The 19,337-nt window shown below is 43.1% G+C and overlaps 1 protein-coding gene across 7 annotated transcripts in view; it reads right to left on the bottom strand.

The window, feature by feature from the left end:
• The window catches only part of LOC124044063 (A-kinase anchor protein 11-like), a 53,709-nt gene extending 39,731 nt beyond the window's left edge, over positions 1-13,978 (bottom strand). For 6 of the 7 annotated variants that reach the window (XR_006840425.1, XR_006840426.1, XR_006840427.1 and 3 more), the window contains exon 1: positions 13,882-13,978. The gene's annotated coding sequence lies outside the window, so the exon portion shown is untranslated. Of the gene's footprint in view, positions 1-13,835 lie in introns of all 7 variants that reach the window. The other variant, XM_046363435.1, reaches the window with a different exon arrangement.
• Positions 13,979-19,337: the final 5,359 nt, after the last annotated feature.

Raw genomic sequence — 19,337 nt, 5'->3', positions numbered from 1 at the left:
CTGGGTTTCTGTATAAGCACTCCACTGATGTAAAAAGGGCTTCATATATCAATTCTTGGATATATTGAGAGAGGACATCAATGCATTATGTGCCAGTCTAGAATTCAGCCAACGTCAGATTGATGATCCAAGGAAAGAGAACACAGTGCTGAAAGGTACTGTAGACTCTATTCATGGCAAGGTGGAGGTGGTGCAAAGGTACTGTAGACTCTATTCATAGCAAGGTGGAGGTGGTACAAAGGTACTGTAGACTCTATTCATGGCAAGGTGGAGGTGGTGCAAAGGTACTGTAGACTCTATTCATGGCAAGGTGGAGGTGGTGCAAAGGTACTGTAGACTCTATTCATGGCAAGGTGGAGGTGGTGCAAAGGTACTGTAGACTCTATTCATGGCAAGGTGGAGGTGGTGTAAAGGTACTGTAGACTCTATTCATGGCAAGGTGGAGGTGGTGCAAAGGTACTGTAGACTCTATTCATGGCAAGGTGGAGGTGGTGCAAAGGTACTGTAGACTCTATTCATGGCAAGGTGGAGGTGGTGCAAAGGTACTGTAGACTCTATTCATGGCAAGGTGGAGGTGGTGCAAAGGTACTGTAGACTCTATTCATGGCAAGGTGGAGGTGGTGCAAAGGTACTGTAGACTCTATTCATGGCAAGGTGGAGGTGGTGCAAAGGTACTGTAGACTCTATTCATGGCAAGGTGGAGGTGGTGCAAAGGTACTGTAGACTCTATTCATGGCAAGGTGGAGGTGGTGCAAAGGTACTGTAGACTCTATTCATGGCAAGGTGGAGGTGGTGCCAAAGGTACTGTAGACTCTATTCATGGCAAGGTGGAGGTGGTGCAAAGGTACTGTAGACTCTATTCATGGCAAGGTGGAGGTGGTGCAAAGGTACTGTAGACTCTATTCATGGCAAGGTGGAGGTGGTGCAAAGGTACTGTAGACTCTATTCATAGCAAGGTGGAGGTGGTACAAAGGTACTGTAGACTCTATTCATGGCAAGGTGGAGGTGGTGCAAAGGTACTGTAGACTCTATTCATGGCAAGGTGGAGGTGGTGCAAAGGTACTGTAGACTCTATTCATGGCAAGGTGGAGGTGGTGCAAAGGTACTGTAGACTCTATTCATGGCAAGGTGGAGGTGGTGTAAAGGTACTGTAGACTCTATTCATGGCAAGGTGGAGGTGGTGCAAAGGTACTGTAGACTCTATTCATGGCAAGGTGGAGGTGGTGCAAAGGTACTGTAGACTCTATTAATGGCAAGGTGGAGGTGGTGCAAAGGTACTGTAGACTCTATTCATGGCAAGGTGGAGGTGGTGCAAAGGTACTGTAGACTCTATTCATGGCAAGGTGGAGGTGGTGCAAAGGTACTGTAGACTCTATTCATGGCAAGGTGGAGGTGGTGCAAAGGTACTGTAGACTCTATTCATGGCAAGGTGGAGGTGGTGCAAAGGTACTGTAGACTCTATTCATGGCAAGGTGGAGGTGGTGCAAAGGTACTGTAGACTCTATTCATGGCAAGGTGGAGGTGGTGCAAAGGTACTGTAGACTCTATTCATGGCAAGGTGGAGGTGGTGCAAAGGTACTGTAGACTCTATTCATGGCAAGGTGGAGGTGGTGCAAAGGTACTGTAGACTCTATTCATGGCAAGGTGGAGGTGGTGCAAAGGTACTGTAGACTCTATTCATGGCAAGGTGGAGGTGGTGCAAAGGTACTGTAGACTCTATTCATGGCAAGGTGGAGGTGGTGCAAAGGTACTGTAGACTCTATTCATGGCAAGGTGGAGGTGGTGCAAAGGTACTGTAGACTCTATTCATGGCAAGGTGGAGGTGGTGCAAAGGTACTGTAGACTCTATTCATGGCAAGGTGGAGGTGGTGCAAAGGTACTGTAGACTCTATTCATGGCAAGGTGGAGGTGGTGCAAAGGTACTGTAGACTCTATTCATGGCAAGGTGGAGGTGGTGCAAAGGTACTGTAGACTCTATTCATGGCAAGGTGGAGGTGGTGCAAAGGTACTGTAGACTCTATTCATGGCAAGGTGGAGGTGGTGCAAAGGTACTGTAGACTCTATTCATGGCAAAGGTGGAGGTGGTGCAAAGGTACTGTAGACTCTATTCATGGCAAGGTGGAGGTGGTGCAAAGGTACTGTAGACTCTATTCATGGCAAGGTGGAGGTGGTGCAAAGGTACTGTAGACTCTATTCATGGCAAGGTGGAGGTGGTGCAAAGGTACTGTAGACTCTATTCATGGCAAGGTGGAGGTGGTGCAAAGGTACTGTAGACTCTATTCATGGCAAGGTGGAGGTGGTGCAAAGGTACTGTAGACTCTATTCATGGCAAGGTGGAGGTGGTGCAAAGGTACTGTAGACTCTATTCATGGCAAGGTGGAGGTGGTGCAAAGGTACTGTAGACTCTATTCATGGCAAGGTGGAGGTGGTGCAAAGGTACTGTAGACTCTATTCATGGCAAGGTGGAGGTGGTGCAAAGGTACTGTAGACTCTATTCATGGCAAGGTGGAGGTGGTGCAAAGGTACTGTAGACTCTATTCATGGCAAGGTGGAGGTGGTGCAAAGGTACTGTAGACTCTATTCATGGCAAGGTGGAGGTGGTACAAAGGTACTGTAGACTCTATTCATGGCAAGGTGGAGGTGGTGCAAAGGTACTGTAGACTCTATTCATAGCAAGGTGGAGGTGGTACAAAGGTACTGTAGACTCTATTCATGGCAAGGTGGAGGTGGTGCAAAGGTACTGTAGACTCTATTCATGGCAAGGTGGAGGTGGTGCAAAGGTACTGTAGACTCTATTCATGGCAAGGTGGAGGTGGTGCAAAGGTACTGTAGACTCTATTCATGGCAAGGTGGAGGTGGTGCAAAGGTACTGTAGACTCTATTCATGGCAAGGTGGAGGTGGTGCAAAGGTACTGTAGACTCTATTCATGGCAAGGTGGAGGTGGTGCAAAGGTACTGTAGACTCTATTCATGGCAAGGTGGAGGTGGTGCCAAAGGTACTGTAGACTCTATTCATGGCAAGGTGGAGGTGGTGGTGCAAAGGTACTGTAGACTCTATTCATGGCAAGGTGGAGGTGGTGCCAAAGGTACTGTAGACTCTATTCATGGCAAGGTGGAGGTGGTGCCAAAGGTACTGTAGACTCTATTCATGGCAAGGTGGAGGTGGTGCAAAGGTACTGTAGACTCTATTCATGGCAAGGTGGAGGTGGTGCCAAAGGTACTGTAGACTCTATTCATGGCAAGGTGGAGGTGGTGCCAAAGGTACTGTAGACTCTATTCATGGCAAGGTGGAGGTGGTGCAAAGGTACTGTAGACTCTATTCATGGCAAGGTGGAGGTGGTGCCAAAGGTACTGTAGACTCTATTCATGGCAAGGTGGAGGTGGTGCAAAGGTACTGTAGACTCTATTCATGGCAAGGTGGAGGTGGTACAAAGGTACTGTAGACTCTATTCATGGCAAGGTGGAGGTGGTGCAAAGGTACTGTAGACTCTATTCATGGCAAGGTGGAGGTGGTGCAAAGGTACTGTAGACTCTATTCATAGCAAGGTGGAGGTGGTGCAAAGGTACTGTAGACTCTATTCATAGCAAGGTGGAGGTGGTACAAAGGTACTGTAGACTCTATTCATGGCAAGGTGGAGGTGGTGCAAAGGTACTGTAGACTCTATTCATGGCAAGGTGGAGGTGGTGCAAAGGTACTGTAGACTCTATTCATAGCAAGGTGGAGGTGGTGCAAAGGTACTGTAGACTCTATTCATGGCAAGGTGGAGGTGGTGCAAAGGTACTGTAGACTCTATTCATGGCAAGGTGGAGGTGGTGCCAAAGGTACTGTAGACTATATTCATGGCAAGGTGGAGGTGGTGCCAAAGGTACTGTAGACTCTATTCATGGCAAGGTGGAGGTGGTGGTGCCAAAGGTACTGTAGACTCTATTCATGGCAAGGTGGAGGTGGTGCAAAGGTACTGTAGACTCTATTCATGGCAAGGTGGAGGTGGTGCCAAAGGTACTGTAGACTCTATTCATGGCAAGGTGGAGGTGGTGCAAAGGTACTGTAGACTCTATTCATGGCAAGGTGGAGGTGGTGCAAAGGTACTGTAGACTCTATTCATGGCAAGGTGGAGGTGGTGCCAAAGGTACTGTAGACTCTATTCATGGCAAGGTGGAGGTGGTGCCAAAGGTACTGTAGACTCTATTCATGGCAAGGTGGAGGTGGTGCAAAGGTACTGTAGACTCTATTCATGGCAAGGTGGAGGTGGTGCCAAAGGTACTGTAGACTCTATTCATGGCAAGGTGGAGGTGGTGCCAAAGGTACTGTAGACTCTATTCATGGCAAGGTGGAGGTGGTGCAAAGGTACTGTAGACTCTATTCATGGCAAGGTGGAGGTGGTGCCAAAGGTACTGTAGACTCTATTCATGGCAAGGTGGAGGTGGTGCCAAAGGTACTGTAGACTCTATTCATGGCAAGGTGGAGGTGGTGCAAAGGTACTGTAGACTCTATTCATGGCAAGGTGGAGGTGGTGCCAAAGGTACTGTAGACTCTATTCATGGCAAGGTGGAGGTGGTGCAAAGGTACTGTAGACTCTATTCATAGCAAGGTGGAGGTGGTACAAAGGTACTGTAGACTCTATTCATGGCAAGGTGGAGGTGGTGCAAAGGTACTGTAGACTCTATTCATGGCAAGGTGGAGGTGGTGCAAAGGTACTGTAGACTCTATTCATAGCAAGGTGGAGGTGGTGCAAAGGTACTGTAGACTCTATTCATGGCAAGGTGGAGGTGGTGCAAAGGTACTGTAGACTCTATTAATGGCAAGGTGGAGGTGGTGCCAAAGGTACTGTAGACTATATTCATGGCAAGGTGGAGGTGGTGCCAAAGGTACTGTAGACTCTATTCATGGCAAGGTGGAGGTGGTGCCAAAGGTACTGTAGACTCTATTCATGGCAAGGTGGAGGTGGTGCCAAAGGTACTGTAGACTCTATTCATGGCAAGGTGGAGGTGGTGCAAAGGTACTGTAGACTCTATTCATGGCAAGGTGGAGGTGGTGCCAAAGGTACTGTAGACTCTATTCATGGCAAGGTGGAGGTGGTGCCAAAGGTACTGTAGACTCTATTCATGGCAAGGTGGAGGTGGTGCAAAGGTACTGTAGACTCTATTCATGGCAAGGTGGAGGTGGTGCCAAAGGTACTGTAGACTCTATTCATGGCAAGGTGGAGGTGGTGCCAAAGGTACTGTAGACTCTATTCATGGCAAGGTGGAGGTGGTGCAAAGGTACTGTAGACTCTATTCATGGCAAGGTGGAGGTGGTGCCAAAGGTACTGTAGACTCTATTCATGGCAAGGTGGAGGTGGTGCAAAGGTACTGTAGACTCTATTCATAGCAAGGTGGAGGTGGTACAAAGGTACTGTAGACTCTATTCATGGCAAGGTGGAGGTGGTGCAAAGGTACTGTAGACTCTATTCATGGCAAGGTGGAGGTGGTGCAAAGGTACTGTAGACTCTATTCATAGCAAGGTGGAGGTGGTGCAAAGGTACTGTAGACTCTATTCATGGCAAGGTGGAGGTGGTGCAAAGGTACTGTAGACTCTATTAATGGCAAGGTGGAGGTGGTGCCAAAGGTACTGTAGACTATATTCATGGCAAGGTGGAGGTGGTGCCAAAGGTACTGTAGACTCTATTCATGGCAAGGTGGAGGTGGTGCCAAAGGTACTGTAGACTCTATTCATGGCAAGGTGGAGGTGGTGCAAAGGTACTGTAGACTCTATTCATGGCAAGGTGGAGGTGGTGCCAAAGGTACTGTAGACTCTATTCATGGCAAGGTGGAGGTGGTGCAAAGGTACTGTAGACTCTATTCATGGCAAGGTGGAGGTGGTGCAAAGGTACTGTAGACTCTATTCATGGCAAGGTGGAGGTGGTGCCAAAGGTACTGTAGACTCTATTCATGGCAAGGTGGAGGTGGTGCCAAAGGTACTGTAGACTCTATTCATGGCAAGGTGGAGGTGGTGCCAAAGGGAGAACAAACAACTTAAAGAAACATTGCTTGATGTACAGTGTCAAGAACTACAGGAAACGTATGATCTCTGTAATTGCAAACAAAGGTTTCTGTACTAAATATTAAGTTCTGCTTTTCTGATGTATCAAATACTTATGTCATGCAATAAAATGCAAATGAATTACTTTTTTTATCATACAATGTGATATTCTGGATTTTTGTTTTAGATTCTGTCTCTCACAGTTGAAGTGTACCTATGATTAAAAAAATACAGACCTCTACATGCTTTGTAAGAAGGAAAACCTGCAAAATCAGCAGTGTATCAAATACTTGTTCTCCCCACTGTATGTCAAATAGAGGCACTATGAGCTCAAGTACATCTGCCTCACCAGGCATCCATATTGGTAGGATGTGTGTATAGACCTCCTAGCTCTAAGGTGTCCTATCTGGATGACTTATGTACTGGGTTTGACCAGGCCACAGACACCAAAAGAGATGTATTTATCTTGGGTGATTTTAATATAAATTGGAAGGATCACAATAATTTGAATAGAACAAAATTAATGAGATTTGTTTCAAACCACAGTTCTTGGCATATGGTTAATGATACTACTAGATCATCAATTAAGTTGGGTCATCGCTCAGAAACATGCATTGATCTGATTTTCTGTAATATACCATTGCAATGCTTAAAAGCCAGATCAATGCCAGTGGGCTGGACAGACCATAATATTGTGACAATAACCATGAACACCAAGGTTCCAAAGAAACCCCCGAGGATTGTGGTTAAGAGAAATATTAAAACATTTAATCATGAGCTATTTCTAAATGATTTAGCTGCTGTACCCTGGGAGCTGATGGGAGCTGATTTATCTAGAGGATGATTTAAATCACGCTACAAAATGTTTTATTGATTTGCTCACTGAGGTAATGGACCATCATGTCCCTATAAGAAAGAGTACAGTTGGGGCTCGCCCATCTCCATGGATTGATGATGAACTGGGTGAGGCTTTTTCTCAAAGAAATATGGCAAAAGTCTTAGCAGCCAAGTCAAAATTAGAAATTGATTAACAGAATTATAGAACATTACGCAATTATGCAGTTAAATTGAATCGAAAGAAAACATTTTTTTTTACAACAATGCTTTTATTGATTGTAAAAATGATTGTAAAGAGGTATGGAACACAGTTAAGGGCTTACTTGGTACATCTATCTCATCATGCCCATCTAGTGTGGAGGTTAACAGGAGAATAATAACAAAACCAGTTGATATTGCCAATCATTCTGCAGATTTCTTTACGCAGAAAATTTAATTACTGACCAACAATGTAGACATACATTCTTCCAAACAAGCTATTGTCCAATGGATTGATGATCATATTATGAGCAATAAGATCTGCTCTTTTAGTCTACAAACTGTGTTACTGGATGTGTTAAACCGATTGAAGTCATTACCTGATGGTAAATATACAGGTAATGGTCTTATGGACAATTTCTTGCTTCGCTGTGCTTTTCCCCAGATTGCAGTTCCACTGAGATACATATATAATTGATCACTGGAAAAGGGGATGTTTGCAAATGTATAGAAGCATGCGAAACTGTGTCCTATTCCGAAAGACAGCAAAGAACCCATTACTCCTGCCAATAGTTGACCAATTAGTCTACTCCCTTCACTCAGTAAGATATTGGAGGATATTGTGAGTAGACAAATATGGGAATACATGGAAAAGAATGATCTGATGAACCATTCCACTACATTGGTTGACATAACTGACCAGTGGCTCAATGCTATGGATAATGGCAAATTTGTAGGTGTACTATTTTTAGATTTCAGTGCAGCATTTGATTTAGTGGATCATGAAATAATTTTGACAAAATTAATGCATTATGGCTTTAAGGAGGTAGTGGCCTTGGGCCACTTCTCTATTTAATATATACCAATGACCTTCCCTATGCCTTAGGCCACTTCTCTATTTAATATATACCAATGACCTTCCCTATGCCTTAGCTGAAACTCAAGCTAATATATTTGCAGATGATACTACAATTTACTCAGCAAGACAATTGGTTCAACAGGTACAGCAAGCTTTACAATGAGATTTGGAGAATATAGATTGTCCACCATCTATGCGTTGTCCAGACAGAAAAGAGAAATAGGCAAAAGAACATTTAGATTTAGAGCAATAAAGAAATTGAATAAATTAACTGAGCAAACTAGAAACCTTTCAATATATAAATGTAAACATTATTTTAAAACTATTTAAATGTTGTGGGACTATAGTAGATGAAGAATCAATATGTTTTTTTAGATTGAGTATTTATTGGGTGATTATGTTAGTATATTATGTATGTTTGTAATAGTGTGTTATATGTGAAAGTGTGTTCGTATTATAAATTGTATTTTAATGTTTAAGGACCCTTGGAAGATTAGTCCAAATGGGGACTAAAAGATCCAAATCAAATCAGATCAGAGTCATTTGACGATTGTTTCCATTCCAGCCATTATGATGAACCTGCCCTCCAGGGACTCCTCCCACCAGCCTCCTCTGCTGTACATAGACATGCTGCAGGTCCTTTCTAACCTATCTCCACACATAACTGGAATGGGTCAGTAAGGAGATTGACACTGGCCAACATAAGCTTTCTGCATCGCTGCTAGATGCTACTCTGCATCACAGCGCAACAGCATGATAAAGGAGGTAGTTTCCACTGCCAGCATAGTGGGAATAGTGAGATACTGTTAGACGATAAGACTGTTCATGCAATCAACACAAAATAGTGAGATAGGCCTACTGATGGATGACAAGACTCCGTTTTTATCCAGTCTTTACACAAACCCTGAGAAACAGTCATAACAGGAAGTCAGCTGTAGAGGTCAAGAGGTTAGATGTACAACAGCACAGCCCTCAGTAAAATAAAGACTGGTGGAGATTAACTGAACTGAGGCACTGAAACAACACTCAGATGAAGTGAAATACATTTAGAGATCAGGTTTCCAGCAGCCTTAGATGTTGGCATAGTAACTATGTATGCCTGACACCCTCCTTCAGACCAAAGGCCTGCATGGATGATCAAACAGCCGTAGAGACAACTGGGGTGTGGACCTAGAGTCTGAACACTAACCCAGGGAAGAACAAATATTTATAGTGAATGGGGAAGAAAGTTTCCCAAGTAATGTGAGCTGTTCTTTGAGGTGCTGTCCAAAGCAGCTGGTTGAGTATGAGTCTAGACGATTAGTCTCTGACAGGATGACTGTCCTCTATGTATGGGAACCAAGCAGCAGAAATAATGGACAGCCCACTTGCTCACCCCCCAGGCTTTTCTGCTGTTGGCACGAACCTGCTCAAAGCCCGTAACAAAAAGGGAGACAACGTGGAGATAAGGAGTAATAAAATATATATTTATTAAATAAGTAACTAAGTATAATATACAATGGTGTCTCTAATCAGTAGTCTGTAGTGTAAGTGAGTGTTTCGCATGAATGTGATAATGCAGGGTATTGAAAGGTTCCAAAGCAAACAACCAAAAAACCACCAAGAAAAACAACCAAATCTATAAAGGTGTCTGCATGGAGAGAGTCTCCTCCATGAATGGGGAAGTGGTGTATTTATCCTGGGAGACACCGGGTCCAGGTGTTTCCCATGTAGCTGACGACCCTCCCAACTCCACCCACCAGCATCCTAATAAGGAAATAACAGAGAGAATACGGCAGACAGAGTGGGAGGGTCGTCACATCCCCCCCCCCCATAAAACCAGGGACCAACAAGGACCCTGGAACAAAATACCAGCCTCTAAGTTTCAAATTGACACAGCTTCTGCACCACAAATTGATGAGGGTTTACATGTTCACACTTACAATTTGCCCCAGCCAACCACCTCAAAGCTTAGCAACCGTCACACAAGAAGCAACATTTAAGAGGAAAGAAGAAAACAAGACCAGGAGGGAGCAGACAGGACAGAGAGAACATGACAATACCAAACAATGGTCAGTCACGTACACATTTAGGAACAGGCCGCACGAGAGAGCGCATCAGCAATCACGTTTTTAGTCCCCCGGACGTGCCCCACACCGAGATGGAATGATTGTAAAAATAAACACCATCGCATTATCCTCCGGTTTGGACACATCATGGACCTCAAAAAAGTGAGGGGGTTATGGTCGGTGTAGACCACAATAGGTACTACCCCCGACCCGACATACACTTCGAAGTGTTGTAGCGCTCAAATGAGTGCTAGCGCTTCCTTTTCAATAACTGCGCTTTACCAGTCAGCACACACTGCAACATTAAAGTGCGGTCAGAATCAGGCCAACTCCTAGCGTCAGCAACCCGCTTAAACAACGAAAAGGATGTCTCGGGGTCCCTTTCATTAAACCGAGGCAATAACCGTAAGTTCCCAACAATATCAAATGTCTCTGGGGCACGACCAAAAGCGGAACTACCCCTAGGTAAATCTGGGTCACCTTCCCAAAACAAACTCTCCCCTGAGATCTTTCCTTCCCTAACCAACTCTAAACATTCTTGTTGCAACTTGATTTTAGCACGCTCCATATCTTGTTTAAATGCCAATTCCTTTTCATATTTTACACGATCATGCTCCAGCTTCTCACGATCATGCTCCAGCTTCTCACGATCATGCTCCAGCTTCTCACGATCATGCTCCAGCTTCTCACGATCATGCTCCAGCTTCTCACGATCATGCTCCAGCTTCTCACGATCATGCTCCAGCTGTAACAAAAGCAGTTCTTTCTGCTGTTCAAAAAGAAGTCTACTAGGACTAACCGATGGAATGGCCATTGTAACGTTATGGGGAGACAACAAATCCTCAGCAGAGGCTGGCCCGGTGGTAACTTCAAGAATACCACTCCATCAGATTGGCTTTCAATATCAACCTAATAGAATTCTTTAGAAGTTTATCACTAATCTCAACCTTGTAGTGTTCCGCGACCTTTAACAGCTGTTCTTTAGTACCTAAATCTAACAATTCCTCTGATGGAGAGCGAATGAACTTATCTACATAAGACGCCATAATTCAAAAAAAAAAAAAATTCTCGCTCATCCCTTCTGCTGAGCACACCAGACCATAACCCGAGAATTGACAATCACCCTGAGCACCACAGAAGAGAGATGAGATACGGAGCTTCCCCAAAACATACAATAACTCAACCCTAGTCTTCGTGCAGATTGGCGGTGGGAATTTACACACTGTAGGCCGCTGGCGAGGAAAAACTCCCCAGCATGCTGGCAAATTCCACCAAGCCACAGATGTGCCCCCAAGACAACTGCTCAGTCCACAGACACCACACAAAAATAACATTAACCATGCCCAACATATTCCAAAAAATGAAACATGTTGCTAAACCTATCAGGGGAAAAAGGCTATAGCTCCAGGTAGCAAGTTCCACTACCCTACCCAAATCTCCCACCGAGGTACACAGCCGATTACTCACCTCAGACTGACGTCCCAACAGAAAGTAGAACAAGAGTTCAGGCTAGGCAGGGCCTGGAAACTAACCATTATACTCTCTCCAACACAGCACACAAACCAAACAACAAAGGCAACCAATACTGGGCCTATCAAACTCAAACAAAATATGCAAACCAAACACATCCCTTCACGGTCTCCCAAACCAATAGTTCAAATATCCCGGATGAGCCCCCACTTGTCACGAACCGGCTCAAAGCCCGTAACAAAAGGGAGACAACGTGGAGATAAGGAGTAATAAAATATTTATTAAATAAGTAACTAAGTATAATATACAATGGTGTGTGTAATCAGTAGTGTAAGTGAGTGTTTTGCATGAATGTGATAATGCAGGGAGTTGAAAGGTTCCAAAGCAAACCACCAAGAAAAACAACCAAATCTATAAAGGTGTCTGCATAGAGAGAGTCTCCTCCATGAATGGGGAAGTGGTGTATTTATCCTGGGAGACACCGGGCCCAGGTGTTTCCCATGTAGCTGACGACCCTCCCAACTCCGCCCACCAGCATCCTAATAAGGAAATAACAGAGAGAATACGGCAGACAGAGTAGGAGGGTCGTCACACTATCCACTGACCCCAATGAACTAGGAAGTCTAACAGGTGTCTTATCTCTCATTTTCTATGTTGCAAGTTGTATTTCCTCATGATGACGGTTTGATGATGCTCAGTTCATGTAACCTATAGCATTTTAGTAAAATAAATAAAGACTTTTAAGCTTATATTCATATTCAAATCACAGACTGTACCCACAAATGACCTGTTAAGGAGTGTAGGAGAGCCTACTCCTTTAATATCCAAGCTTTGCCACTGGGCAGCAGAGAGGTTTGTGAATAGACGGTATATGTTTTACATTACAATCTAAGAATGGGCTAACAGTGCACAAGAAGCCAATGCAGAGACCATATCAAACTGTGGGGATATATGGCAGAATAGGAACCTGCTACTAGTTTAGGGCCTTTGTAAGCAGCTTTGGAGATGTAGCAGCACAATCTGCCATGGCAGGAATTGTGTAAGAGCTAAAATAGGTCAGTCTGAGGCGTTTCAGCATGAATGTGTGGCTATGTGGGCGGAGGGGTGAAAGGGGAAGAGGAATGCAGCAGCACTGAAACTACAGCTGACAGTATTCAGAGAACCATTTTCAGTGGACCGTATATGCTATATTACCAAAAGTATGTGGACACCTGCACATAAATATGGCGTTGGTCCCCCCTTCGATGCTATAACAGCCTCCACTCTTATGTGAAGGCTTTCCACTAGATATTGGAAAATTGCTGCGGGAACTTCCTTCCATTAAGCCACAAGAGCATTAGTGAGGTCAGGCAGTGATGTTGGGCAATTAGGCCTGTCTCGCAGTCAGTGTCCCCAATTCATCCCAAAGGTGTTCGATGGGTTTGAGGTCCGGGCTCTGTGCAGACCAGTCAAGTTCCACACCAATCTGTACAAACCATTTCTGTATGGAGCTAGCTTTGTGCATGGGGGCATTGTCATGCTGAAAGGGCCTTCCCCAAACTGTTGCCACAAAGTTGGAAGCACAGAATTCCAAGCTCCTATCGTACAGCTGTTGTTGGTGTAGCTACAACATCATCTGCTGGGCTGATACTAGGAACTGCATTCAATAAAGTCTACTGACAATAGGGGGAGTGGTAGCTAGCAATCTTAATTCTTGCTATTGTGTGATGAGCGGGGGTTATTTACATGGAAGCTCGATTCAAGATCAGGCTGGAAAATAAGGAATATTGTATAGCAATTTCCTAACTACAGATCCACATTGTCTGGGGAGGTGGTGACAGGCCTACGTGCTATGAAACCACAATCACATAACTAACTGCCATAGCTGACCACAACAAGCAAGCCAGCTGATCAAGCAACGAGCTAGCTAGCTTAATTTACCATTAGAATTGACTCCAAATAGGTTTGATTAGTAAACAACTTTTAGTTTTATCTAACGTGTCTTTAATCAGTATCTTATTAATTAATAACTGTAGCCACACATCGCTAACTGGCAATCAAGCTTAACGTTGTGGAAGGCCATCACACGAGCAGTGTCGCATTTTCACACAGGATGGAAATTATTCATTTGACGTGACATCCCAATACACAGCTGTAGCTGTCACATTTTGAATCGGCGTCGACGCTGCGCAAATCAATCACTTATTTTAGCGAGCTACTTAGTTAGTGTCAACAAGATCGCTTAACTAACTGTCAAACACTTTAACTACTAACGCTAGCTAGCTAGCTAGCAATGGGCCTCGGTCCCATCTTCATGTCACATTACACTAACGTTAAAACAGCTGGCTAGCTGGCGTTAACATATAGCTACAAATCACTGCATAATACATCCTGAATATACAATATTGTATTGTCAATTCACCACAACATCGTCATTCAACCTCCCACTCCAGTCATGTTATTCCCACCGTGTTGAAGCGAGATGATGTTCCAACAAAAGTTAATTCCATGAAAACAAGACTGATTCAGGCAGTAGTAATCACCCTCAGCGCTAGCCACAATAAGACTTAGCCACAACAGTGGAATTTGCGGTTTGCCTTCAAAATAAAGGTCCCCCATTGACAGTGATACAAACGGATACAAATGCCATCATGCTGTATTTGGACAAGATAACGCTAAACAAGGTCAGCATTTTGTTTTTTAACTTTAACAAAATACAATAATTGGCTAATTTGACACAAAATAAGAACAAATCTGTTGAAATCACACTGTGGATGTATTCGACTTTTGAATTGCATTAGGGGTACACCTACAGTGAGCTCCGAAAGTATTCTATTTTTTTGGCTCTGTACTCCAACTATTTGGATTTGAAATTATACAATTACTATGAAATTGAAGTGCAGAGTGGCAGCCTTAATTTGAGGGTGTTTTCATCCATATCTGGTGAACTGTTTAGAAATTACAGCACCTCTAGTACATAGTCCCCCATTTTAGGGAACCAAAAGTATTGGGACAAATTCACTTATTTGATCTCATATTCCTAACATGCAATGATTACATCATGCCTGTGACTCTACAAACATGTTGGAAGCATTTGCTGCTTGTTTTGGTTGTGTTTCAGATGATTTTGTGCCCAATAGAAATTAATAGTAAATAATGTGTAGTGCCTTTTTTGGAGTCACTTTTATTGTAAATAAGAATTGAATAAGTTTCTAAACACTTCTACTTTAATGTGGATGCTACCATGATTACGGATAGTACTGAATTATTCATGAATAATGATGAGTTAGAAAGTTGTAGACGCACAAATTATTTCTTTAAATAAATACTGATTAAACATTATTTCTGTTCGATTTTGCCATTATTGGGAATCTTAAATGCTGTCACCGAATAGGCTGATACCTATGGATCTTGAGTCCATGAAATGGGGTAAGGCTGTACATTGCAATGTGAACGTTCAACACCCACAATATGATGAATAGTTAGGTGATTTCCCACAGTTAAAGTTCCCTAATTTGATGAATAGTTAGGTGATTTCCCACAGTTAAAGTTCCCTAATATGATGAATAGTTAGGTGATTTCCCACAGTTAAAGTTCCCTAATATGATGAATAGTTAGGTGATTTCCCACAGTTAAAGTTCCCTAATATGATGAATAGTTAGGTGATTTCCCACAGTTAAAGTTCCCTAATATGATGAATAGTTAGGTGATTTCCCACAGTTAAAGTTCCCTAATATGATGAATAGTTAGGTGATTTCCCACAGTTAAAGTTCCCTAATATGATGAATAGTTAGGTGATTTCCCACAGTTAAAGTTCCCTAATATGATGAATAGTTAGGTGATTTCCCACAGTTAAAGTTCCCTAATATGATGAATAGTTAGGTGATTTCCCACAGTTAAAGTTCCCTAATATGATGACGTTGACACTAAAATGTATGTAAACCTTTTTACAGATCCTTCGGAAAGTATTCAGACACCTTGACTTTTTCCACATTTAGATACGTTACAGCTTTGTTCTAAAATTGATTAAAAACCTCTTAAGGGTCCAACCCTTTTTTTCAATTTTCGCCTAAAATGACATACCCAAATTTAACTGTCTGTAGCTCAGGATCTGAAGCAAGGATATTCATATTTTTGATACCATTTGAAAGCAAATGTGAAATTAATGTAGTTCGAATCACTTTCAATGGGGAACATTTATTTTGAAGTCGAAACAGCTTGTTCCACTATTGTTGATAATCCTTAATGTGGCTAGCTTCACACAGGTCCACACACCGCTCGCTTTCTCCGGGAGGAAGAAAGCGCAGCCAGACTAATCGATTGCATGATATCCATAGAAATAGAGCTAACACTATTTAATTCTAATTAATGATATTTATGTGGTCATATCCATGGTTATATCTGAGATGAGATGCCATTGCCAGCATAAAAAATTAAGTATAAAATAAAGTCGGCCGATGTATAGATGGATAGAGGACTTGTGTTCTCTATCCATCGTTTTTGGAATTGTCTATGCTCCCTGATTGTCTAGCTTTCATTTCGGTGGTTATTAGCTAGCTGGACACAGTCAAGGAACTTTAGGAATGTAGGTCCATTATCATTTCTACACAGTTTCGATTTGGCTTTAGTCATTTTTAAATACACTCAACAAACATGCAACTTGTAAAGTGTTGGGCCCATGTTTCATGAGCTGAAACAAAAGATCCCAGAAAGGTTCCATATTCACAAAAAGCTTATTTCTCTCAAATTTTGTGCACACATTTGTTTACATCCCTGTTAGGTAGCATTTATCCTTTGCCAAGATAATCCATCCACCTGACAAGTGTGGCATGTCAAGAAGCTGATTAAACAGCATGATCATTACGCAGGTGCACCTTGTGCTGGGGACAAAAAAAGGCCACTAAAATGTGCAGTTTTGTCACACAACACAATGCAATAGATGTCTCAAGTTTTGACTGAAGGAATGTCCACCAGAGCTGTTGCCAGATAATGTAATGTTCATTTCTCTATCATAAGCCGCCCCAACGTCATTTTAGGGAATTTGGCAGTACCGGCCTCACATCCGCGGACCATGTGTATGGTGTCGTGTTGGCAAGCGGTTTGTTGATGTCAACATTGTGAACAGAGTGGTGGCAGTGGGGTCATCAGTTACTTTCACTTTGCTAATCGAGACTATGCCCTGAAAAGAAAAAGCTAGAAACAAACTAAGCCTATTAGTCTTAACAAAATGCAAGTTAAAATAAAAAACGTATTTCAAACATCATAAATGAATAGGTTTATGATTTAAATACCTCAAAAGTGTATTTCTATCTCCGCCTCTGTGTTTGACAAACAACCCACTGGGCAAAAACCGTTTCAACAAAACACATTCAATGTGATGACGTTGAATCAATGTGGAAAACTGATTGGATTTGCAAAAAGTCATAAAGTAAGGTCATTTCATATTTTCACTGCTGCTAGTGTCCCCCAAGCCCAAAACTCGGTTGGGGTTTCAATTTAATTGATAGTTAGGGTAGTAGAATGCACAGCGCGCAATTTCGAAATGTGGTAGTGCATCAGTACCTTTCCTTTTATGTCAGTCACTGACTGTCACTCATTTACTAAGCCCATGTCAGCTAACATTTTATCGATTGCTTGGTAAGATAGTCTAGACAGATATTTAAACCTTACAGTAATCATGGCCTAATTACTGACCGGGCATGTCATGTTTTGTCATTTATTATCTTGTCTTGTCCCTGTGCTTCCCATTCTATTCGTTTCCCTCTGCTGGTCTTATTAGGTTCTTTCCCTCTTTCTATCCCTCTCTCTCCCCCTCCCTCTCTCAAATGTGTTCCTGCTCCCAGCTGTTCCTATTCCCCTAATCAATCATTTAGTCTTCCCACACCTGTTCCCGATCCTTTCCCCTGATTAGAGTCCCTAGTCCTGTCCTGTCGGTTCCTTGTCTAGAATTCACCGTGCTGTGTTTGTGTAGCCTGTCATGTTTTCCTCAGATGCTGCGTGGTGAGCAGGTTTAGTCTGTCTGTTCAAGTGCCTTCCCGAGGCAACCTGCTGTTCACCTGCTGTTCAAGATCGAGTCTCCAGTTTGTCCTCGTCATTTCGAGTGAAAGTTGTGTTTTTTGTTTGAATTTACTTTACTGGATTAAAGACTCTGTTTTCGCCAAGTCGCTTTTGGGTCCTCTTTCACCTGCATGACAGGGCACACAAGGCATGAGCCCAAGGACTCTGACCTCCAGCGGGCCCCTATTGATTTTGTTAGTGATTCTCACTCAGATATCATATGAACATGGCCTAAGTCATGGCAGAATGTTTAGGATTGCAGGAAATTAGCTTTAAAACTGGAAAAATGTTCCCTCCATCACATCGCAAAATGTGAAGAGGATGGCACAGTGTAGAATCGCATGAAATTTGTTTTAAGATACCAAATCTTCTCTGTGCCCCATAGACAAATTGGTAGAATTGCAGAAGATGTGCCTTAAAACTGCAACATTTTCTCTACGCCCCATGGCAAAATGTGTGGAATTGCAAGAAATTAACTTTAAAGCTGCACATTTCTATCTCCGCCGTCAAGAGGGGGGGCCACTAAAATGTTTTGCTGCGAGGTGGCCCCCCCTACCAAATCTCATTTAGGGCCCTCAAAATGCTAGAAATGTCCCTGAATAAAGGCTTGTTTTTTCAAACAATGAGTCTGGTTTTATAAACAATTGCCAAGAGCATTGACAGAATGTAAACCGTTTAATGTGCATTAGAGTTAGTGGATAAATCCTCTCTACAGTGCTACTCCACACAGACACATTGATCTCTTCAGTCAGATGAGAAACTACCCACTACACCTTTTTTCTTTTTCATTCTACAATTATTAGGATTTTGTAAATGACTTTCAGCACCTTCAATACTCTGCAATTATACATAAAGACATATACAGGCTGTGATGGTGTAGAGTAGACTGTGAGGGGAATGCTAGTATTGGACTGTATATGTGTCTAAAACTCTCCATCAGTAGGCTAGGTCTTGTGTCTGATTCCTCCCAATTAGCCAGTTAATCATAGGGTTTCATAGGGTTTGACTATGAGTGAGCATTTTCATTATTAAACTCGTAGCTTTAGGGAGAGGTGCTAATGAGAACCAACTTCAGCTAATTCCAGTGTTTTCATTCTGGTTGAAATGGCCTGGGTTAGAGTAGTAGTTAGTCCTGGTGATTAATGCACTATACCTCTCCCCTGCAGCCAGGTGCACTTCACTGACAGACCAGCAGGTGGTAGGGTTTCACAGGTGCAGGCATGTCCTAATGTGGGGCATCATCATCAGAGAACCTCAGCTTTAATGGTTCTTGATCACAGCAGGTTGTTGGGACCTTAATTGTGGAGGACGGGCTCGAGGTAATGGCTGGAGCGGAATGAGTCGTATAGTAGCAAATACATCAAACACATAGTTATTCTCTCCATTCCAGCCATTATTATGAGCCGTCCTCCCCTCAGCAGCCTCCACTGTTCTTGATGTACGCAGGGTCCGTCTCTGGCATTTCTAACACACCGGCCCATTTCTTTCCTTGAGGCCCCCATCATTTTGGGCAAAAGACAGGCTAATATGCACCAGCCCAGTCCCCCCTGCATGTACCCTTCCTTTGTCACATATCAATACTTTGACTACTTTTAGAATTTATATCGTTTCAAACCTCCTCAAACTACTGATTCTCTTTTGGAGACAATTCAGTGCAAAGAAAAAGGATATTTTATTAGCTAATTGAATTCTGAATGTCAGCATGAATGATGTCCCATATTGATGAGAGCGACAGCCTCTCTTGGTGAAACATTGGGAGGTTGATACTGGATGAGCTTCGCTTGCTTTACAGTTGTCAGTTCTCCACTCAACACCCTTCTTCTCTTGTGCGTCTCACACCTCTGACACATCCCCCATCGATGGAATA

The sequence above is a fragment of the Oncorhynchus gorbuscha genome, linkage group LG09 (genome assembly GCF_021184085.1).
Source record: "Oncorhynchus gorbuscha isolate QuinsamMale2020 ecotype Even-year linkage group LG09, OgorEven_v1.0, whole genome shotgun sequence".
Classification (NCBI taxonomy): Eukaryota; Metazoa; Chordata; class Actinopteri; order Salmoniformes; family Salmonidae; genus Oncorhynchus; species Oncorhynchus gorbuscha.
The sequence above is the reverse complement of the archived record's forward strand: the minus strand, read 5'-3'. Positions and strand labels throughout refer to the sequence as shown.